General features: G+C 45.9%; 3 long non-coding RNA genes across 3 annotated transcripts in view; all 3 read right to left on the bottom strand.

Annotated features, from left to right (window-relative positions):
* LOC125774460 (uncharacterized) overlaps positions 1-25081 on the bottom strand; it is a 41260-nt gene that overhangs the window by 3150 nt on the left and 13029 nt on the right. The gene's annotated exons all lie outside the window — the stretch shown is intronic.
* On the bottom strand, positions 47-3201 carry LOC125774462 (uncharacterized). The gene is made up of 3 exons (XR_007420921.1): positions 3060-3201; positions 834-889; positions 47-484 (listed from the first exon to the last, which is right to left on the bottom strand). It is a non-coding gene; the product is annotated as an uncharacterized LOC125774462 (long non-coding RNA).
* Positions 3378-25081, bottom strand: part of LOC125774459 (uncharacterized) — a 28496-nt gene continuing 6792 nt past the window's right edge. Inside the window, exons 2-3 of the long non-coding RNA XR_007420918.1 lie at positions 7161-7664; positions 3378-3815 (exon numbers count right to left, since the gene is read on the bottom strand). This is a non-coding gene — a long non-coding RNA (uncharacterized LOC125774459). The remainder of the gene's footprint in view (positions 3816-7160; positions 7665-25081) is intronic.

A 25081-nucleotide genomic window follows, 5' to 3' on the forward strand; every position in this document is an offset into this window, starting at 1 on the left:
CAACACACCTTAGCCAAGACACCTTAGCCAAGACACATTAGCCGAGACACCTTAGCCAAGACACCTTAGCCAAGACACCTTAGCCAAGACACCTTAGCCAAGACACCTTAGCCAAGACACCTTAGCCAAGACACCTTAGCCAAGACACCTTAGCCAAGACACCTTAGCCAAGACACATTAGCCAAGACACCTTAGCCAAGACACATTAGCCAAGACACCTTAGCCAAGACACCTTAGCCAAGACACATTAGCCAAGTCACCTTAGCCAAGACACCTTAGCCAAGACACCTTAGCCAAGACACCTTAGCCAAGACACCTTAGCCAAGACACATTAGCCAAGACACCTTAGCCAAGACACATTAGCCAAGACACCTTAGCCAAGACACCTTAGAAAAGACACATTAGCCAAGACACATTAGCCAAGACACCTTAGCCAAGACACCTTAGAAAAGACACATTAGCCAAAACACTTTAGCCAAGACACCTTAGCCAAGACACATTAGCCAAGACACATTAGCCAAGACACCTTAGCCAAGACACCTTAGCCAAGACACCTTAGCCAAGACACCTTAGCCAAGACACATTAGCCAAGACACCTTAGCCAAGACACATTAGCCAAGACACCTTAGCCAAGACACCTTAGCCAAGACACCTTACCCAAGACACATTAGCCAAGACACATTAGCCAAGACATATTAGCCAAGACACATTAGCCAAGACACATTAGCCAAGACACCTTAGCCAAGCACCTTAGCCAAGACACATTAGCCAAGACACCTTAGCCAAGACACATTAGCCAAGACACCTTAGCCAAGACACCTTAGCCGAGACACATTAGCCAAGACACATTAGCCAAGACACATAAGCCGAGACACATAAGCCAAGACACCTTAGCCGAGACACATTAGCCAAGACACCTTAGCCAAGACACATTAGCCAAGACACATTAGCCAAGACACCATAGCCAAGACACCTTAGCCAAGACACATTAGCCAAGACACATTAGCCAAGACACATTAGCCGAGACACCATAGCCAAGACACCTTAGCCGAGACACATTAGCCAAGACACATTAGCCAAGACACCTTAGCCAAGACACATTAGCCAAGACACCTTAGCCAAGACACCTTAGCCAAGACACATTAGTCAAGACACCTTAGCCAAGACACCTTAGCCAAGACACATTAGCCAAGACACATTAGCCAAGACACCTTAGCCAAGACACCTTAGCCAAGACACATTAGCCAAGACACATTAGCCGAGACACATAAGCCAAGACACCTTAGCCAAGACACCTTAGCCAAGACACATTAGCCAAGACACATTAGCCAAGACACCTTAGCCAAGACACCTTAGCCAAGACACCTTAGCCAAGACACCTTAGCCAAGACACATTAGCCAAGACACATTAGCCAAGACACCTTAGCCAAGACACCTTAGCCAAGACACCTTAGCCAAGACACCTTAGCCAAGACACATTAGCCAAGACACATTAGCCAAGACACATTAGCCAAGACACCTTAGCCAAGACACCTTAGCCAAGACACATTTGCCAAGACACCTTAGCCAAGACACCTTAGCCAAGACACATTAGCCAAGACACATTAGCCAAGACACCTTAGCCAAGACACCTTAGCCAAGACACCTTAGCCAAGACACCTTAGCCAAGACACCTTAGCCAAGACACATTAGCCAAGACACCTTAGCCAAGACACCTTAGCCAAGACACCTTAGCCAAGACACATTAGCCAAGACACCTTAGCCAAGACACCTTAGCCAAGACACATTAGCCAAGACACCTTAGCCAAGACACCTTAGCCAAGACACCTTAGCCAAGACACCTTAGCCAAGACACATTAGTCAAGACACATTAGCCAAGACACCTTAGCCAAGACACCTTAGCCAAGACACCTTAGCCAAGACAACTTAGCCAACACACCTTAGCCAAGACACCTTAGCCAAGACACATTAGCCGAGACACCTTAGCCAAGACACCTTAGCCAAGACACCTTAGCCAAGACACCTTAGCCAAGACACCTTAGCCAAGACACCTTAGCCAAGACACCTTAGCCAAGACACCTTAGCCAAGACACCTTAGCCAAGACACCTTAGCCAAGACACCTTAGCCAAGACAACTTAGCCAAGACACATTAGCCAAGACACCTTAGCCAAGACACCTTAGCCAAGACACCTTAGCCAAGACACCTTAGCCAACACACCTTAGCCAAGACACCTTAGCCAAGACACATTAGCCGAGACACCTTAGCCAAGACACATTAGCCAAGACACCTTAGCCAAGACACCTTAGCCAAGACACCTTAGCCAAGACACCTTAGCCAAGACACCTTAGCCAAGACACCTTAGCCAAGACACCTTAGCCAAGACACATTAGCCAAGACACCTTAGCCAAGACACATTAGCCAAGACACCTTAGCCAAGACACCTTAGCCAAGACACATTAGCCAAGTCACCTTAGCCAAGACACCTTAGCCAAGACACCTTAGCCAAGACACCTTAGCCAAGACACCTTAGCCAAGACACATTAGCCAAGACACCTTAGCCAAGACACATTAGCCAAGACACCTTAGCCAAGACACCTTAGAAAAGACACATTAGCCAAGACACATTAGCCAAGACACCTTAGCCAAGACACCTTAGAAAAGACACATTAGCCAAGACACTTTAGCCAAGACACCTTAGCCAAGACACATTAGCCAAGACACATTAGCCAAGACACCTTAGCCAAGACACCTTAGCCAAGACACCTTAGCCAAGACACCTTAGCCAAGACACATTAGCCAAGACACCTTAGCCAAGACACATTAGCCAAGACACCTTAGCCAAGACACCTTAGCCAAGACACCTTACCCAAGACACATTAGCCAAGACACCTTAGCCAAGACACATTAGCCAAGACACCTTAGCCAAGACACCTTAGCCAAGACACCTTAGCCAAGACACATTAGCCAAGACACCTTAGCCAAGACACCTTAGCCAAGACACCTTAGCCAAGACACCTTAGCCAAGACACATTAGGCAAGACACATTAACCAAGACACCTTAGCCAAGACACATTAGCCAAGATACATTAGCCAAAACACATTAGCCAAGACATATTAGCCAAGACACCTTAGCCAAGACACCTTAGCCAAGACACCTTAGCCAAGACACCTTAGCCAAGACACATTAGCCAAGACACCTTAGCCAAGACACCTTAGCCAAGACACCTTAGCCAAGACACCTTAGCCAAGACAACTTAGCCAAGACACATTAGCCAAGACACCTTAGCCAAGACACCTTAGCCAAGACACCTTAGCCAAGACACCTTAGCCAACACACCTTAGCCAAGACACCTTAGCCAAGACACATTAGCCGAGACACCTTAGCCAAGACACCTTAGCCAAGACACCTTAGCCAAGACACCTTAGCCAAGACACCTTAGCCAAGACACCTTAGCCAAGACACCTTAGCCAAGACACCTTAGCCAAGACACCTTAGCCAAGACACATTAGCCAAGACACCTTAGCCAAGACACATTAGCCAAGACACCTTAGCCAAGACACCTTAGCCAAGACACATTAGCCAAGTCACCTTAGCCAAGACACCTTAGCCAAGACACCTTAGCCAAGACACCTTAGCCAAGACACCTTAGCCAAGACACATTAGCCAAGACACCTTAGCCAAGACACATTAGCCAAGACACCTTAGCCAAGACACCTTAGAAAAGACACATTAGCCAAGACACATTAGCCAAGACACCTTAGCCAAGACACCTTAGAAAAGACACATTAGCCAAAACACTTTAGCCAAGACACCTTAGCCAAGACACATTAGCCAAGACACATTAGCCAAGACACCTTAGCCAAGACACCTTAGCCAAGACACCTTAGCCAAGACACATTAGCCAAGACACCTTAGCCAAGACACCTTAGCCAAGACACCTTACCCAAGACACATTAGCCAAGACACATTAGCCAAGACATATTAGCCAAGACACATTAGCCAAGACACATTAGCCAAGACACCTTAGCCAAGACACATTAGCCAAGACACCTTAGCCAAGACACATTAGCCAAGACACCTTAGCCAAGACACCTTAGCCAAGACACATTAGTCAAGACACCTTAGCCAAGACACCTTAGCCAAGACACATTAGCCAAGACACATTAGCCAAGACACCTTAGCCAAGACACCTTAGCCAAGACACATTAGCCAAGACACATTAGCCGAGACACATAAGCCAAGACACCTTAGCCAAGACACCTTAGCCAAGACACATTAGCCAAGACACATTAGCCAAGACACCTTAGCCAAGACACCTTAGCCAAGACACCTTAGCCAAGACACCTTAGCCAAGACACATTAGCCAAGACACATTAGCCAAGACACCTTAGCCAAGACACCTTAGCCAAGACACCTTAGCCAAGACACCTTAGCCAAGACACATTAGCCAAGACACATTAGCCAAGACACATTAGCCAAGACACCTTAGCCAAGACACCTTAGCCAAGACACATTTGCCAAGACACCTTAGCCAAGACACCTTAGCCAAGACACATTAGCCAAGACACATTAGCCAAGACACCTTAGCCAAGACACCTTAGCCAAGACACCTTAGCCAAGACACCTTAGCCAAGACACCTTAGCAAAGACACCTTAGCCAAGACACCTTAGCCAAGACACATTAGCCAAGACACCTTAGCCAAGACACCTTAGCCAAGACACCTTAGCCAAGACACATTAGCCAAGACACCTTAGCCAAGACACCTTAGCCAAGACACATTAGCCAAGACACCTTAGCCAAGACACCTTAGCCAAGACACCTTAGCCAAGACACCTTAGCCAAGACACATTAGTCAAGACACATTAGCCAAGACACCTTAGCCAAGACACCTTAGCCAAGACACCTTAGCCAAGACAACTTAGCCAACACACCTTAGCCAAGACACCTTAGCCAAGACACATTAGCCGAGACACCTTAGCCAAGACACCTTAGCCAAGACACCTTAGCCAAGACACCTTAGCCAAGACACCTTAGCCAAGACACCTTAGCCAAGACACCTTAGCCAAGACACCTTAGCCAAGACACCTTAGCCAAGACACCTTAGCCAAGACACCTTAGCCAAGACAACTTAGCCAAGACACATTAGCCAAGACACCTTAGCCAAGACACCTTAGCCAAGACACCTTAGCCAAGACACCTTAGCCAACACACCTTAGCCAAGACACCTTAGCCAAGACACATTAGCCGAGACACCTTAGCCAAGACACATTAGCCAAGACACCTTAGCCAAGACACCTTAGCCAAGACACCTTAGCCAAGACACCTTAGCCAAGACACCTTAGCCAAGACACCTTAGCCAAGACACCTTAGCCAAGACACATTAGCCAAGACACCTTAGCCAAGACACATTAGCCAAGACACCTTAGCCAAGACACCTTAGCCAAGACACATTAGCCAAGTCACCTTAGCCAAGACACCTTAGCCAAGACACCTTAGCCAAGACACCTTAGCCAAGACACCTTAGCCAAGACACATTAGCCAAGACACCTTAGCCAAGACACATTAGCCAAGACACCTTAGCCAAGACACCTTAGAAAAGACACATTAGCCAAGACACATTAGCCAAGACACCTTAGCCAAGACACCTTAGCCAAGACACCTTAGCCAAGACACCTTAGCCGAGACACATTAGCCAAGACACCTTAGCCAAGACACCTAAGCCAAGACACTTTAGCCAAGACACCTTAGCCAAGACACCTTAGCCAAGACACTTTAGCCGAGACACATTAGCCAAGACACCTTAGCCAAGACACCTTAGCCAAGACACCTTAGCCAAGACACCTTAGCCAAGACACCTTACCCAAGACACATTAGCCAAGACACCTTAGCCAAGACACATTAGCCAAGACACCTTAGCCAAGACACCTTAGCCAAGACACCTTAGCCAAGACACATTAGCCAAGACACCTTAGCCAAGACACCTTAGCCAAGACACCTTAGCCAAGACACCTTAGCCAAGACACATTAGGCAAGACACATTAACCAAGACACCTTAGCCAAGACACATTAGCCAAGATACATTAGCCAAAACACATTAGCCAAGACATATTAGCCAAGACACCTTAGCCAAGACACCTTAGCCAAGACACCTTAGCCAAGACACCTTAGCCAAGACACATTAGCCAAGACACCTTAGCCAAGACACCTTAGCCAAGACACCTTAGCCAAGACACCTTAGCCAAGACAACTTAGCCAAGACACATTAGCCAAGACACCTTAGCCAAGACACCTTAGCCAAGACACCTTAGCCAAGACACCTTAGCCAACACACCTTAGCCAAGACACCTTAGCCAAGACACATTAGCCGAGACACCTTAGCCAAGACACCTTAGCCAAGACACCTTAGCCAAGACACCTTAGCCAAGACACCTTAGCCAAGACACCTTAGCCAAGACACCTTAGCCAAGACACCTTAGCCAAGACACCTTAGCCAAGACACATTAGCCAAGACACCTTAGCCAAGACACATTAGCCAAGACACCTTAGCCAAGACACCTTAGCCAAGACACATTAGCCAAGTCACCTTAGCCAAGACACCTTAGCCAAGACACCTTAGCCAAGACACCTTAGCCAAGACACCTTAGCCAAGACACATTAGCCAAGACACCTTAGCCAAGACACATTAGCCAAGACACCTTAGCCAAGACACCTTAGAAAAGACACATTAGCCAAGACACATTAGCCAAGACACCTTAGCCAAGACACCTTAGAAAAGACACATTAGCCAAAACACTTTAGCCAAGACACCTTAGCCAAGACACATTAGCCAAGACACATTAGCCAAGACACCTTAGCCAAGACACCTTAGCCAAGACACCTTAGCCAAGACACCTTAGCCAAGACACATTAGCCAAGACACCTTAGCCAAGACACATTAGCCAAGACACCTTAGCCAAGACACCTTAGCCAAGACACCTTACCCAAGACACATTAGCCAAGACACATTAGCCAAGACATATTAGCCAAGACACATTAGCCAAGACACATTAGCCAAGACACCTTAGCCAAGCACCTTAGCCAAGACACATTAGCCAAGACACCTTAGCCAAGACACATTAGCCAAGACACCTTAGCCAAGACACCTTAGCCGAGACACATTAGCCAAGACACATTAGCCAAGACACATAAGCCGAGACACATAAGCCAAGACACCTTAGCCGAGACACATTAGCCAAGACACCTTAGCCAAGACACATTAGCCAAGACACATTAGCCAAGACACCATAGCCAAGACACCTTAGCCAAGACACATTAGCCAAGACACATTAGCCAAGACACATTAGCCGAGACACCATAGCCAAGACACCTTAGCCGAGACACATTAGCCAAGACACATTAGCCAAGACACCTTAGCCAAGACACATTAGCCAAGACACCTTAGCCAAGACACCTTAGCCAAGACACATTAGTCAAGACACCTTAGCCAAGACACCTTAGCCAAGACACATTAGCCAAGACACATTAGCCAAGACACCTTAGCCAAGACACCTTAGCCAAGACACATTAGCCAAGACACATTAGCCGAGACACATTAGCCAAGACACCTTAGCCAAGACACCTTAGCCAAGACACATTAGCCAAGACACATTAGCCAAGACACCTTAGCCAAGACACCTTAGCCAAGACACCTTAGCCAAGACACATTAGCCAAGACACATTAGCCAAGACACCTTAGCCAAGACACCTTAGCCAAGACACCTTAGCCAAGACACCTTAGCCAAGACACATTAGCCAAGACACATTAGCCAAGACACATTAGCCAAGACACCTTAGCCAAGACACCTTAGCCAAGACACATTTGCCAAGACACCTTAGCCAAGACACCTTAGCCAAGACACATTAGCCAAGACACATTAGCCAAGACACCTTAGCCAAGACACCTTAGCCAAGACACCTTAGCCAAGACACCTTAGCCAAGACACCTTAGCAAAGACACCTTAGCCAAGACACCTTAGCCAAGACACATTAGCCAAGACACCTTAGCCAAGACACCTTAGCCAAGACACCTTAGCCAAGACACATTAGCCAAGACACCTTAGCCAAGACACCTTAGCCAAGACACATTAGCCAAGACACCTTAGCCAAGACACCTTAGCCAAGACACCTTAGCCAAGACACCTTAGCCAAGACACATTAGTCAAGACACATTAGCCAAGACACCTTAGCCAAGACACCTTAGCCAAGACACCTTAGCCAAGACACCTTAGCCAAGACACCTTAGCCAAGACACCTTAGCCAAGACACATTAGCCAAGACACCATAGCCAAGACACCTTAGCCGAGACACATTAGCCAAGACACATTAGCCAAGACACCTTAGCCAAGACACATTAGCCAAGACACCTTAGCCAAGACACCTTAGCCAAGACACATTAGTCAAGACACCTTAGCCAAGACACCTTAGCCAAGACACATTAGCCAAGACACCTTAGCCAAGACACCTTAGCCAAGACACCTTAGCCAAGACACATTAGCCAAGACACATTAGCCAAGACACCTTAGCCAAGACACCTTAGCCAAGACACCTTAGCCAAGACACATTAGCCAAGACACCTTAGCCAAGACACCTTAGCCAAGACACCTTAGCCAAGACACCTTAGCCAAGACACCTTACCCAAGACACATTAGCCAAGACACATTAGCCAAGACACATTAGCCAAGACACATTAGCCAAGACACATTAGCCAAGACACCTTAGCCAAGCACCTTAGCCAAGACACATTAGCCAAGACACCTTAGCCAAGACACCTTAGCCAAGACACCTTAGCCAAGACACCTTAGCCAAGACACATTAGCCAAGACACATTAGCCAAGACACATTAGCCAAGACACCTTAGCCAAGACACCTTAGCCAAGACACCTTAGCCAAGACACATTAGCCAAGACACATTAGCCAAGACACCTTAGCCAAGACACCTTAGCCAAGACACCTTAGCCAAGACACCTCAGCCAAGACACCTTAGTCAAGACACATTAGCCAAGACACATTAGCCAAGACACCTTAGCCAAGACACCTTAGCCAAGACACATTTGCCAAGACACCTTAGCCAAGACACCTTAGCCAAGACACATTAGCCAAGACACATTAGCCAAGATACCTTAGCCAAGACACCTTAGCCAAGACACCTTAGCCAAGACACATTAGCCAAGACACCTTAGCCAAGACACCTTAGCCAAGACACATTAGCCAAGACACCTTAGCCAAGACACCTTAGCCAAGACACCTTAGCCAAGACACCTTAGCCAAGACACCTTAGCCAAGACACCTTACCCAAGACACATTAGCCAAGACACATTAGCCAAGACACATTAGCCACGACACATTAGCCAAGACACATTAGCCAAGACACCTTAGCCAAGCACCTTAGCCAAGACACATTAGCCAAGACACCTTAGCCAAGACACCTTAGCCAAGACACCTTAGCCAAGACACCTTAGCCAAGACACATTAGCCAAGACACATTAGCCAAGACACATTAGCCAAGACACCTTAGCCAAGACACCTTAGCCAAGACACCTTAGCCAAGACACCTTAGCCAAGACACATTAGCCAAGACACATTAGCCAAGACACCTTAGCCAAGACACCTTAGCCAAGACACCTCAGCCAAGACACCTTAGTCAAGACACATTAGCCAAGACACATTAGCCAAGACACCTTAGCCAAGACACCTTAGCCAAGACACATTTGCCAAGACACCTTAGCCAAGACACCTTAGCCAAGACACATTAGCCAAGACACATTAGCCAAGACACCTTAGCCAAGACACCTTAGCCAAGACACCTTAGCCAAGACACCTTAGCCAAGACACCTTAGCCAAGACACCTTAGCCAAGACACATTAGCCAAGACACCTTAGCCAAGACACCTTAGCCAAGACACCTTAGCCAAGACACATTAGCCAAGACACCTTAGCCAAGACACATTAGCCAAGACACATTAGCCAAGACACCTTAGCCAAGACACCTTAGCCAAGACACATTAGCCAAGACACCTTAGCCAAGACACATTAGCCAAGACATATTAGCCAAGACACTTTAGCCAAGACACATTAGCCAAGACACCTTAGCCAAGACACCTAAGCCAAGACACATTAGCCGAGACACCTTAGCCAAGACACATTAGCCGAGACACATTAGCCAAGACACGTTAGCCAAGACATATTAGCCAAGACACATTAGCCAAGACATATTAGCCAAGACACATTGACCAAGACACATTAGCCGAGACACATTAGCCGAGACACATTAGCCGAGACACATTAGCCGAGACACATTAGCCAAGACACATTAGCCGAGACACGTTAGCCAAGACACATTAGCCAAGACATATTAGCCAAGACACATTAGCCAAGACACTTTAGCCAAGACACATTAGCCAAGACACATTAGCCATGACACCTTAGCCAAGACACCTTAGCCAAGACACCTTAGCCGAGACACATTAGCCAAGACACGTTAGCCAAGACATATTAGCCAAGACATATTAGCCAAGACACATTAGCCAAGACATATTAGCCAAGACACATTGACCAAGACACATTAGCCGAGACACATTAGCCAAGACACATTAGCCAAGACACATTAGCCAAGACACATTAGCCGAGACACATTAGCCAAGACACCTTAGCCAAGACACATTAGCCAAGACATATTAGCCAAGACATATTAGCCAAGACACATTGACCAAGACACATTAGCCGAGACACATTAGCCGAGACACATTAGCCAAGACACCTTAGCCAAGACACCTTTGCCGAGACACATTAGCCGAGACACATAAGCCGAGACACCTTAGCCAAGACACATTAGCCAAGACACATTAGCCAGAACACATTAGCCAAGACACCTTAGCCAAGACACCTTAGCCAAGACACCTTAGCCAAGAAACCTTAGTCAAGACACATTAGCCGAGACACCTTAGCCAAGAAACATTAGCCAAGACTCATTAGCCAAGACACATTAGCCAAGACAACATAGCCAAGACACCTTAGCCAAGAAACCTTAGCCAAGACACCTTAGCCAAGACACCTTAGCCAAGAAACCTTAGCCAAGACACATTAGCCGAGACACCTTAGCCAAGAAACATTAGCCAAGACACATTAGCCAAGACACATTAGCCAAGACAACTTAGCCAAGACACCTTAGCCAAGACACATTAGCCAAGACACATTAGCCGAGACACATTAGCCAAGACACATTAGCCAAGACACGTTAGCCAAGACACATTAGCCAAGACATATTAGCCAAGACACATTGACCAAGACACATTAGCCGAGACACATTAGCCGAGACACATTAGCCAAGACACATTAGCCAAGACACATTAGCCAAGAAACATTAGCCAAGACACATTAGCCAAGACACATTAGCCAAGACAACTTAGCCAAGACACATTAGCCAAGACATATTAGCCAAGACACATTAGCCAAGACACATTAGCCATGACACCTTAGCCAAGAAACATTAGCCAAGACACATTAGCCAAGACACATAAGCCGAGACACATTAGCCAAGACACATTAGCCAAGACACATTAGCCAAGACATATTAGCCAAGACACATTAGCCAAGACACTTTAGCCAAGACACATTAGCCATGACACCTTAGCCAAGAAACATTAGCCAAGACACATTAGCCAAGACACATTAGCCGAGACACCTTAGCCAAGAAACATTAGCCAAGACACATTAGCCAAGACACATTAGCCAAGACACATTAGCCAAGACAACTTAGCCAAGACACCTTAGCCAAGACACATAAGCCAAGACACATTAGCCGAGACACATTAGCCGAGACACATTAGCCAAGACACATTTGCCGAGACACCTTAGCCAAGAAACATTAGCCAAGACACATTAGCCAAGACACATTAGCCAAGACACATTAGCCAAGACAACCTAGCCAAGACACCTTAGCCAAGACACATAAGCCAAGACACATTAGCCGAGACACATTAGCCGAGACACATTAGCCAAGACACATTAGCCAAGACATATTAGCCAAGACACATTAGCCAAGACACTTTAGCCAAGACACATTAGCCAATACACATTAGCCATGACACCTTAGCCAGGACACCTTAGCCAAGACACCTTAGCCGAGACACATTAGCCAAGACACGTTAGCCAAGACATATTAGCAAAGACATATTAGCCAAGACACATTAGCCAAGACATATTAGCCAAGACACATTGACCAAGACACATTAGCCGAGACACATTAGCCAAGACACATTAGCCAAGACACATTAGCCAAGACACATTAGCCGAGACACATTAGCCAAGACACCTTAGCCAAGACACATTAGCCAAGACACATTAGCCAAGACATATTAGCCAAGACACATTGACCAAGACACATTAGCCGAGACACATTAGCCGAGACACATTAGCCAAGACACCTTAGCCAAGACACCTTTGCCGAGACACATTAGCCGAGACACATTTGCCGAGACACCTTAGCCAAGACACATTAGCCAAGACACATTAGCCAGAACACATTAGCCAAGACACCTTAGCCAAGACACATTAGCCAAGACACCTTAGCCAAGACACATTAGCCGAGACACCTTAGCCAAGAAACATTAGCCAAGACACATTAGCCAAGACACATTAGCCGAGACAACTTAGCCAAGACACATTAGCCGAGACACATTAGCCAAGACACATTAGCCAAGACATATTAGCCAAGACACCTCAGCCAAGACACCTAAGCCAAGACACCTTAGCCGAGACACATTAGCCGAGACACATTAGCCAAGACACATTAGCCAAGACACATTAGCCGAGACACCTTAGCCAAGACACATTAGCTAAGACATATTAGCCAAGACACTTTAGCCAAGACACATTAGCCAAGACACCTTAGCCAAGACACCTTAGCCAAGACACATTAGCCGAGACACCTTAGCCAAGACACATTAGCCGAGACACATTAGCCAAGACACGTTAGCCAAGACATATTAGCCAAGACACATTAGCCAAGACATATTAGCCAAGACACCTTAGCCAAGACACCTTAGCCAAGACACATTAGCCGAGACACATTAGCCAAGACACATAAGCCAAGACACATAAGCCAAGACACCTTAGCCAAGACACCTTAGCCAAGACACCTTAGCCAAGACACATTAGCCAAGACACATTAGCCAAGACACATTAGCCGAGACACCTTAGCCAAGACACATTAGCCAAGACATATTAGCCAAGACACTTTAGCCAAGGCACATTAGCCAAGACACCTTAGCCAAGACACCTTAGCCAAGACACATTGACCAAGACACATTAGCCGAGACACATTAGCCGAGACACATTAGCCAAGACACCTTAGCCAAGACACCTTAGCCAAGACACCTTTGCCGAGACACATTAGCCGAGACACATTTGCCGAGACACCTTAGCCAAGACACATTAGCCAAGACACATTAGCCAGAACACATTAGCCAAGACACCTTAGCCAAGACACCTTAGCCAAGACACCTTAGCCAAGAAACCTTAGCCAAGACACATTAGTCGAGACACCTTAGCCAAGAAACATTAGCCAAGACACATTAGCCAAGACACATTAGCCGAGACAACTTAGCCAAGACACATTAGCCGAGACACATTAGCCAAGACACATTAGCCAAGACATATTAGCCAAGACACCTCAGCCAAGACACCTAAGCCAAGACACCTTAGCCGAGACATATTAGCCGAGACACATTAGCCAAGACACATTAGCCAAGACACATTAGCCGAGACACCTTAGCCAAGACACATTAGCCAAGACATATTAGCCAAGACACTTTAGCCAAGACACATTAGCCAAGACACCTTAGCCAAGACACCTTAGCCAAGACACATTAGCCGAGACACCTTAGCCAAGACACATTAGCCGAGACACATTAGCCAAGACACGTTAGCCAAGACATATTAGCCAAGACACATTAGCCAAGACATATTAGCCAAGACACCTCAGCCAAGACACCTAAGCCAAGACACCTTAGCCGAGACACATTAGCCGAGACACATTAGCCAAGACACATTAGCCAAGACACATTAGCCGAGACACCTTAGCCAAGACACATTAGCCAAGACATATTAGCCAAGACACTTTAGCCAAGACACATTAGCCAAGACACCTTAGCCAAGACACCTTAGCCAAGACACATTAGCCGAGACACCTTAGCCAAGACACATTAGCTGTAGAGAATTTACCGGTTGTGATATCGTAATTGCTTTAGAAGAATGCGTGTGTTCTGCTTGCTAGCGTGTATTCAACTGTTTTAGTAATTCATTACAACTAGTTCTATAAAATTCACTATTAAAGTTCATTATTTCAAGATTAAGTTCATTTCTACCCAAGTAAGTCCAACATTCCGGCCACCAAAAGAATGAAATTCTTTTAAATTAACTGATCTCTGATTGTAGTGGCTCAGGTAATAATGCTGGTTGTTCCGATGATTCGCAGTAGATGATGCTTTGCTGACTTGACAGCAGCTTCCCAGAGTCCTCCGAAGTGAGGAGCCCGAGGTGGTATAAAACGCCATACCATTCCGTTTTCTGCACACCAATCGAAGATAGATTTACGTTCTTCCTCATTCTGCTTCAGCATTTTGTAGACACGATGCAGCTCATTTGCTGCATCTTTAAACGTTGTGGCGTTGTCGGAATGCAACTCCTTTACCATTCCTCTGCGTGCCATAAAGCGACGAAGTGCGGATAAAAAGGCCGTGGTTGTTAAGTCGCTTACCAATTCGATGTGTATGGCTCGGGTTGAAAAACATACAAAAATAGCAATGTATGCCTTGCTTGGACTACGATTCCGAACGCTTGACTTAATGAATAATGGCCCGCAATAATCTACGCCACAAACCGAAAACGCTCTGGTTGGTGTTACTCTTGACTCTGGCAGATCAGCAACACTTTGTTGAATCAGTGTCGGTTTGGTCTTGAAGCATTGCAGACAGCGATGGTAGATTGATTTTACTAGGTTTCTTCCTCCAATTATCCAAAATCTTTGTCGGAGCGTTGCTAACAAGAGTTGAGGTCCAGCATGCAATAATCGTAGATGATATGCTGTTGCTAAGAGAACTGCCAAGGGATGAGAAGCAGTCAGGACAATTGGATGTTTGGAGTACGTAGACGCTGTCATGTTTCCAAGCCGGCCACCAATCCGAAGCACCCCTGTCTCGTCCAAATACGGTTTCAAATACGGTACTTCAGCTTTGACGGTGATATCAGGAATAGCTGCTTCTGACTTATCTTTGGCGACGTATCTTTGCGTATGCTGTGATGAATATGCTTTGGTTTTCAAACAGTGAACATATTTGAAGATGTATGCTACCACTCGGCGAAGTTTGTGATAGCTTGAATATTTGGCAAACAGTGTGTTGGAGAAGTCTCGTGTGGTGGTTGTACAGGTGAATGCTGGTGAAACCTTTCGCTCTTCGTCTACTAATTCACCTTCATCCCTTTGAGGAACTTGTGATGGCCATTCGCTTTCAACTTGTACTAACCAAGGTGGCCCACGCCACCATCGTTGTCGGTTGAGCAGATCAGCTGCTGTTACACCACGCGAGATGTCGTCTGCAGGGTTGTCCTTTCCATGAACGTGCTTCCAACACATGCCATCTGTATCTCGTTAAATCTGTGCAACTCGGTTCGCCACGAATGGTTTCCAGCGACTCGGCAGGGATTTCAACCAACATAATACCGTGGTGGAATCAGTCCAGAAATACACCTTGATGTTGAATCTCGTTGCCTTGATTATCTTCATGTAGAGTTGTGTGGCTAGTTTTGCGGCACAGAGCTCCAGTCTTGCTATCGAATTTGTATTTGTCATAGATACGACCTTGGATTTCGCACATATTAATTGCAAAATCGGACCAACTAGCAGTGTATCGTTCAGAGAGTGTCCTGATGATGTTTTGCATGACGCATCAAACACTACCCTAACCTTGGTAGTGGTACTTGATTCCTTGACGACAGCGTGATGCGGTATGTAGCAGTGAGGAATAGTATCATCTACCGGTTCGGTAAGCTTCTTCATATGGCCTAGTTTCTCATACTCGTCCATGAACTCATTGTAAGCCTTTGCCATCGTAGCATTGGTTCTTAACCGTCGTTCTACACTCAATAAGCGACGATCCGCAATTTCGCGTGAAGCACCCAGGATTGCACCATTAGTTGTATTTCGGGGTAGTCTGACCACGTACCTGCCTGATTGATCTCGATCCACTGTGGATGCGTAGTGTTCTTCACAGTAATTTTCTTGTACTGATAGGGCGGGTCCTTCGGCAACAGTTTCTTGCTCCCAAAAACGTTGTAGCATGGATTCGACTACATCTGTTGTGATAGCTGCACTTGACGAACCAAACGTTTTAGCATGTGGATTCATATACGTTGCATTTCCGGCTACCACCCAGCCAAACGGTGTTTCCATAAGCCACGGTTTGCCTGGTCCAAGCGCTCGTTTGCGGCCTGTATGCAGTTCCCAGAAGGCTTCCCCACCAATTACCACATCGATTTGGCCTGGAGTGTGGTAATTTGGATCAGCCAGTGTGACGTCAGGAACCTGCCATGAAGAAACATCAATTGGAGCCGAAGGAATATCTGATGTAGGTGCCCTTAAAATAAAGAATTCCATTTTAGTACTGAATTCTTGTCTTTTAGATTCTATAGTAGCCACGATAGAATTTTTGACTTCCTGTACTGCTTGTCCGATACCGCTTATGACGATGTTGACCCTTTTCTGCGGCGTTTGCAGACGCTTAGCCAACGATTCCGTGATGAAGTTTGATGTTGAACCGGAATCTAACAGCGCTCGTGCTTTGATTTGCTGGCCATGGTCGTCTACAATATTTATTATTGCGGTCTCTAACAAGACCGTGTCTTGTTCCTGACTGTCAGCTGACTGCGCCGACATGGTGATTTTTGCCGGAGAATTTGATGACGTAGGTGATGATGGAGCAGAAACAGACGATGCTACATGCAATAGAGTATGGTGACGCTCGTTGCAAAACCGGCACGAATATTTGGAATTGCACGCATGAGCCTGATGCTCCGCTGATAGGCAATTAAAACACAATCGCCGCTTCAAAACGATGTCCCGCCGATCCTTGACCAACTGCCGGTCAAATACCGGACACATGCGCAGTGGGTGTCGGTCCGAGCAACCCAATAAACAGGATGTTTGATGCATTGGCTTCTCACGGAGTGCGGTTGCAGCATGGAACGCCGAACGATGATAGGATGGCGATGATGCGGGTCCCTTGACCGCGGCACTCGACTTGTGATTTTTCCCGGCCACCGTGATCGAGCCTAACTCCTTGTTCTTAGCCAGGTTGAGTGTTGATCGCAGGATCCGAATTCTTTCCTGTAAAAAGCTGATTAAATCCGAATACTTATCTTGAAGCGACGTAGAAGAGTGTCGTTCCCAAGCCAATAGTGATTTGGAGTCCAGCTTCAGAAAGAGGATATTTGTCAGCGGCACGTCCCAATTATCCACGGGTTGTTCCAGTTTCCTCAGTCCGTTAACGTGTCTGGTGAATTCATCCACGAGTGAAGTCAGCTCCTCCACGTTGTTTCCCTCCACCGATGGAAGGAAATGGAGTCTCCGATAATACTCGCGACACAACATACGTTTGTTGTCGTACCGCTTCAGTAACATGGTCCAAGTTACAGCATAGTTGTCGGCAGTCAGCGATGTATGCTCAAACGGTAGAGCAGCATCACCTTTCAGGGAGGCGAGCAAATACTGCAACTTCATTATCGTCGGGATTTCGGCTGATGAATCGATCATAGCAACGAATCGATCTCTAAACGTCAGCCACTTCGTATCATCACCGTCGAACGTAGGTAGCTCTATTTTAGGGAGACGAATATTCACTGAGCTTGAGCTGTTTAACGCTGCTGTACTCGAAAGCAGTAATGAATTGTTCACTGCATGGTTTTCCATTGGCTTGTGCTTAAGAAAGAAACCACGTAACTTTCTATAGAGTTCATCCATGTCACACCTATCGTTGATACACGCAGTGACAGTATCGTCCTTGTCGTCTTACTCTTCTAATTTACCAATGGCATTTAGGAAGTTTTGATGATGTGACTCCAACTGTTCCAAACACGTAGAAAGCTCATCGGCATTGCTTTCATCATAATTTAACATAAATTGCTCTAACCGTGCAATATACGCCTCAGATTGTCGTTTCTTTAAAAGTACACTTTTGATCTTTTTGTCCATAGTGAATTATTTCGCAGTAGGAGAGCACTGAAAGCTATGTTGTATGCAAAACTTGTACGCAACTCCGAGTGTAGCGTACTAAGCACAAAAGACGCGGTTTACTTGGCACGATTGTAGTGGTAAGCACCTTTCTGCCAATATGCGTAATGACGATGAGAGGATGCTATCCGAATTGGCGCGTCCGGTGATGAGGTTGTCGACCGAAACCTGATGATGCGGTAAACGTTCACTTATGCGATGGCGGTAGATGACGCGTCCGATGCGGAGATTGTCCGTAGGAGCCTGCGTTGTAGCAACACAATTCACACCACCAGCGTACACTAACACGATTCGAACGGCACACTAGTTATTCGATTGCACGAACACGACCATTAGATGGAACTTCTATTGTACGATAGAGTAGGATACTCTATGTGCGTGCCCTTGATAGCGGGGCGACGACGATTGCGCTTTTTGTAAGCCGTAAGCTTAGCACAATATACGTTAACTTGCACAAAGGACTTAACTAAGGTCACGTAGTGCCCTAATTATTTGCACAAATTAATTGAATTACGAAACACAGATCCGGTTCGAAGGACCAAAATGTAGAGAATTTACCGGTTGTGATATCGTAATTGCTTTAGAAGAATGCGTGTGTTCTGCTTGCTAGCGTGTATTCAACTGTTTTAGTAATTCATTACAACTAGTTCTATAAAATTCATTATTAAAGTTCATTATTTCAAGATTAAGTTCATTTCTACCCAAGTAACTCCAACATTAGCCAAGACACGTTAGCCAAGACATATTAGCCAAGACACATTAGCCAAGACACCTTAGCCAAGACACCTTAGCCAAGACACATTAGCCGAGACACATTAGCCAAGACACATAAGCCAAGACACATAAGCCAAGACACCTTAGCCAAGACACTTTAGCCAAGACACATTAGCCAAGACACCTTAGCCGAGGCACATAAGCCGAGACACATTAGCCGAGACACATTAGCCAAGACACATTAGTCAAGACATATTAGCCAAGACACATTAGCCAAGACACATTAGCCAAGACACATTAGCCAAGACACCTCAGCGAAGACACCTAAGCCAAGACACCTTAGCCGAGACACATTAGCCGAGACACATTAGCCAAGACACATTAGCCAAGACACATTAGCCGAGACACCTTAGCCAAGACACATTAGCCAAGACATATTAGCCAAGACACTTTAGCCAAGACACATTAGCCAAGACACCTTAGCCAAGACACCTTAGCCAAGACACATTAGAAAAGACACTTTAGCCAAGACACCTTAGCCAAGACACATTAGCCAAGACATATTAGCCAAGACATATTAGCCAAGACACCTTAGCCAAGACACCTTAGCCAAGACACATTAGCCGAGACACCTCAGCCAAGACACATTAGCCGAGACACATTAGCCAAGACACGTTAGCCAAGACATATTAGCCAAGACACATAAGCCAAGACATATTAGCCAAGACACATTGACCAAGACACATTAGCCAAGACACTTTAGCCAAGACACATTAGCCAAGACACATTAGCCATGACACCTTAGCCAAGACACCTTAGCCAAGACACCTTAGCCAAGACACCTTAGCCGAGACACATTAGCCAAGACACGTTAGCCAAGACATATTAGCCAAGACACATTAGCCAAGACACATTAGCCAAGACATATTAGCCAAGACACATTGACCAAGACACATTAGCCGAGACACATTAGCCAAGACACATTAGCCAAGACACATTAGCCAAGATACATTAGCCGAGACACATTAGCCAAGACACCTTAGCCAAGACACATTAGCCAAGACATATTAGCCAAGACATATTAGCCAAGACACATTGACCAAGACACATTAGCCGAGACACATTAGCCGAGACACATTAGCCAAGACACCTTAGCCAAGACACCTTTGCCGAGACACATTAGCCGAGACACATAAGCCGAGACACCTTAGCCAAGACACATTAGCCAAGACACATTAGCCAGAACACATTAGCCAAGACACCTTAGCCAAGACACCTTAGCCAAGACACCTTAGCCAAGAAACCTTAGCCAAGACACATTAGCCGAGACACCTTAGCCAAGAAACATTAGCCAAGACTCATTAGCCAAGACACATTAGCCAAGACAACATAGCCAAGACACCTTAGCCAAGAAACCTTAGCCAAGACACCTTAGCCAAGACACCTTAGCCAAAAAACCTTAGCCAAGACACATTAGCCGAGACACCTTAGCCAAGAAACATTAGCCAAGACACATTAGCCAAGACACATTAGCCAAGACAACTTAGCCAAGACACCTTAGCCAAGACACATTAGCCAAGACACATTAGCCGAGACACATTAGCCAAGACACATTAGCCAAGACACGTTAGCCAAGACACATTAGCCAAGACATATTAGCCAAGACACATTGACCAAGACACATTAGCCGAGACACATTAGCCGAAACACATTAGCCAAGACACATTAGCCAAGACACATTAGCCAAGAAACATTAGCCAAGACACATTAGCCAAGACACATTAGCCAAGACAACTTAGCCAAGACACCTAAGCCAAGACACATAAGCCAAGACACATTAGCCGAGACACATTAGCCAAGACACATTAGCCAAGACACATTAGCCAAGACATATTAGCCAAGACACATTAGCCAAGACACTTTAGCCAAGACACATTAGCCATGACACCTTAGCCAAGAAACATTAGCCAAGACACCTTAGCCAAGACACATTAGCCGAGACACCTTAGCCAAGAAACATTAGCCAAGACACATTAGCCAAGACACATTAGCCAAGACACATTAGCCAAGACAACTTAGCCAAGACACCTTAGCCAAGACACATAAGCCAAGACACATTAGCCGAGACACATTAGCCGAGACACATTAGCCAAGACACATTAGCCAAGACATATTAGCCAAGACACATTAGCCAAGACACTTTAGCCAAGACACATTAGCCAATAAACATTAGCCATGACACCTTAGCCAGGACACCTTAGCCAAGACACCTTAGCCGAGACACATTAGCCAAGACACGTTAGCCAAGACATATTAGCAAAGACATATTAGCCAAGACACATTAGCCAAGACATATTAGCCAAGACACATTGACCAAGACACATTAGCCGAGACACATTAGCCAAGACACATTAGCCAAGACACATTAGCCAAGACACATTAGCCGAGACACATTAGCCAAGACACCTTAGCCAAGACACATTAGCCAAGACACATTAGCCAAGACATATTAGCCAAGACACATTGACCAAGACACATTAGCCGAGACACATTAGCCAAGACACCTTAGCCAAGACACCTTTGCCGAGACACATTTGCCGAGACACATTTGCCGAGACACCTTAGCCAAGACACATTAGCCAAGACACCTTAGCCAGAACACATTAGCCAAGACACCTTAGCCAAGACAACTTAGCCAAGACACCTTAGACAAGAAACCTTAGCCAAGACACATTAGCCGAGACACCTTAGCCAAGAAACATTAGCCAAGACACATTAGCCAAGACACATTAGCCGAGACAACTTAGCCAAGACACCTTAGCCAAGACACATTAGCCAAGACACATTAGCCGAGACACATTAGCCAAGACACATTAGCCAAGACACGTTAGCCAAGACACATTAGCCAAGACATATTAGCCAAGACACATTGACCAAGACACATTAGCCGAGACACATTAGCCAAGACAACTTAGCCAAGACACCTTAGCCAAGAAACCTTAGCCAAGACACCTTAGCCAAGACACCTTAGCCAAGAAACCTTAGCCAAGACACATTAGTCGAGACACCTTAGCCAAGAAACATTAGCCAAGACACATTAGCCAAGACACATTAGCCAAGACAACTTAGCCAAGACACCTTAGCCAAGACACATTAGCCAAGACACATTAGCCGAGACACATTAGCCAAGACACATTAGCCAAGACACGTTAGCCAAGACACATTAGCCAAGACATATTAGCCAAGACACATTGACCAAGACACATTAGCCGAGACACATTAGCCGAGACACATTAGCCAAGACACATTAGCCGAGACACATTAGCCAAGACACATTAGCCAAGACACATTAGCCAAGACACATTAGCCAAGACACATTGATTAAGACACATTAGCCGAGACACATTAGCCAAGACACATTAGCCAAGACACGTTAGCCAAGACACATTAGCCAAGACATATTAGCCAAGACACATTGACCAAGACACATTAGCCGAGACACATTAGCCGAGACACATTAGCCAAGACACATTAGCCAAGACACATTAGCCAATAAACATTAGCCAAGACACATTAGCCAAGACACGTTAGCCAAGACATATTAGCCAAGACATATTAGCCAAGACACATTAGCCAAGACATATTAGCCAAGACACATTGACCAAGACACATTAGCCGAGACACATTAGCCAAGACACATTAGCCAAGACACATTAGCCAAGACACCTTAGCCAAGACACATTAGCCAAGACACATTAGCCAAGAAACAATAGCCAAGACACCTTAGCCAAGACACATTAGCCAAGACACCTTAGCCAAGACACCTTAGCCAAGACACATTAGCCAAGACACATTAGCCAAGACACATTAGCCGAGACACATTAGCCAAGACACCTTAGCCAAGACACCTTATCCAAGACACATAAGCCAAGACACCTTAGCCAAGACACATTAGCCAAGACACCTTAGCCAAGACACCTTAGCCAAGACACCTTAGCCAAGAAACCTTAGCCAAGACACATTAGCCGAGACACCTTAGCCAAGAAACATTAGCCAAGACACATTAGACAAGACACATTAGCCAAGACAACTTAGCCAAGACACCTTAGCCAAGACACATTAGCCAAGACACATTAGCCGAGACACATTAGCCAAGACACATTAGCCAAGACACGTTAGCCAAGACACATTAGGCAAGACATATAAGCCAAGACACATTGACCAAGACACATTAGCCAAGACACATTGACCAAGACACATTAGCCAAGGCACCTTAGCCAAGAAACCTTAGCCAAGACACCTTAGCCAAGACACCTTAGCCAAGACACATTAGCCAAGACACATTAGCCGAGACACATTAGCCAAGACACATTAGCCAAGACACGTTAGCCAAGACACATAAGCCAAGACATATTAGCCAAGACACATTGACCAAGACACATTAGCCGAGACACATTAGCCGAGACACATTGACCAAGACACATTAGCCAGAACACATAAGCCAAGACACCTTAGCCAAGACACCTTAGCCAAGACACCTTAGCCAAGAAACCTTAGCCAAAACACATTAGCCGAGACACCTTAGCCAAGAAACATTAGCCAAGACACATTAGCCAAGACACATTAGCCAAGACACCTTAGCCAAGAAACCTTAGCCAAGACACCTTAGCCAAGACACCTTAGCCAAGACACATTAGCCAAGACACATTAGCCGAGACACATTAGCCAAGAAACATAAGCCAAGACACATTAGCCAAGACACGTTAGCCAAGACATATTAGCCAAGACATATTAGCCAAGACACATTAGCCAAGACATATTAGCCAAGACACATTGACCAAGACACATTAGCCAGAACACATTAGCCAAGACACCTTAGCCAAGACACCTTAGCCAAGACACCTTAGCCAAGACACCTTAGCCAAGACACATTAGCCGAGACACCTTAGCCAAGAAACATTAGCCAAGACACATTAGCCAAGACACATTAGCCAAGACAACTTAGCCAAGACACCTTAGCCAAGACACATTAGCCAAGACACATTAGCCAAGACACCTTAGCCAAGACACCTTAGCCGAGACACATTAGCCAAGACACCTAAGCCAAGACACCTTAGCCAAGACACATTAGCCAAGACACCTTAGCCAAGACACCTTAGCCGAGACACATTAGCCAAGACACCTTAGCCAAGACACCTTAGCCAAGACACATTAGCCAAGACACATTAGCCAAGACACCTTAGCCAAGACACCTTAGCCAAGACACCTTAGCCAAGACACATTAGCCGAGACACATTAGCCAAGACACATTAGCCAAGACATATTTGCAAAGACACATTAGCCAAGACACATTAGCCAAGACACATTAGCCAAGACACATTAGCCAAGACACATTAGCCAAGACATATAAGCCAAGACACATTAGCCAAGACACCTTAGCCAAGACACCTTAGCCAAGACACATTAGCCAAGACACATTAGCCGAGACACATTAGCCAAGACACATTAGCCGAGACACATTAGCCAAGACACATTAGCCAAGACACATTAGCCAAGACACTTTAGCCAAGACACATTAGCCAAGACACATTAGCCATGACACCTTAGCCAAGACACCTTAGCCAAGACACCTTAGCCGAGACACATTAGCCAAGACACGTTAGCCAAGACACATTAGCCAAGACACCTTAGCCAAGACACATTAGCCAAGACACATTAGCCAAGACACATTAGCCAAGACACATTAGCCAAGACACCTTAGCCAAGACACATTAGCCAAGACATATTAGCCAAGACACATTAGCCAAGACACATTAGCCAAGACACATTAGCCAAGACACATAAGCCAAGACACATTAGCCAAGACACCTTAGCCAAGACACATTAGCCAAGATTTATTAGCCAAAACACCTTAGCTAAGACACCTTAGCCAAGACACATTAGCCAAGACACCTTAGCCAAGACACCTTAGCCAAGACACATTAGCCAAGACACATTAGCCAAGACACCTTAGCCAAGACACATTAGCCAAGACACATTAGC

This window comes from Anopheles funestus, unplaced genomic scaffold (assembly GCF_943734845.2).
Source record: "Anopheles funestus unplaced genomic scaffold, idAnoFuneDA-416_04 scaffold_9_ctg1, whole genome shotgun sequence".
In the NCBI taxonomy this organism is placed as follows: Eukaryota; Metazoa; Arthropoda; class Insecta; order Diptera; family Culicidae; genus Anopheles; species Anopheles funestus.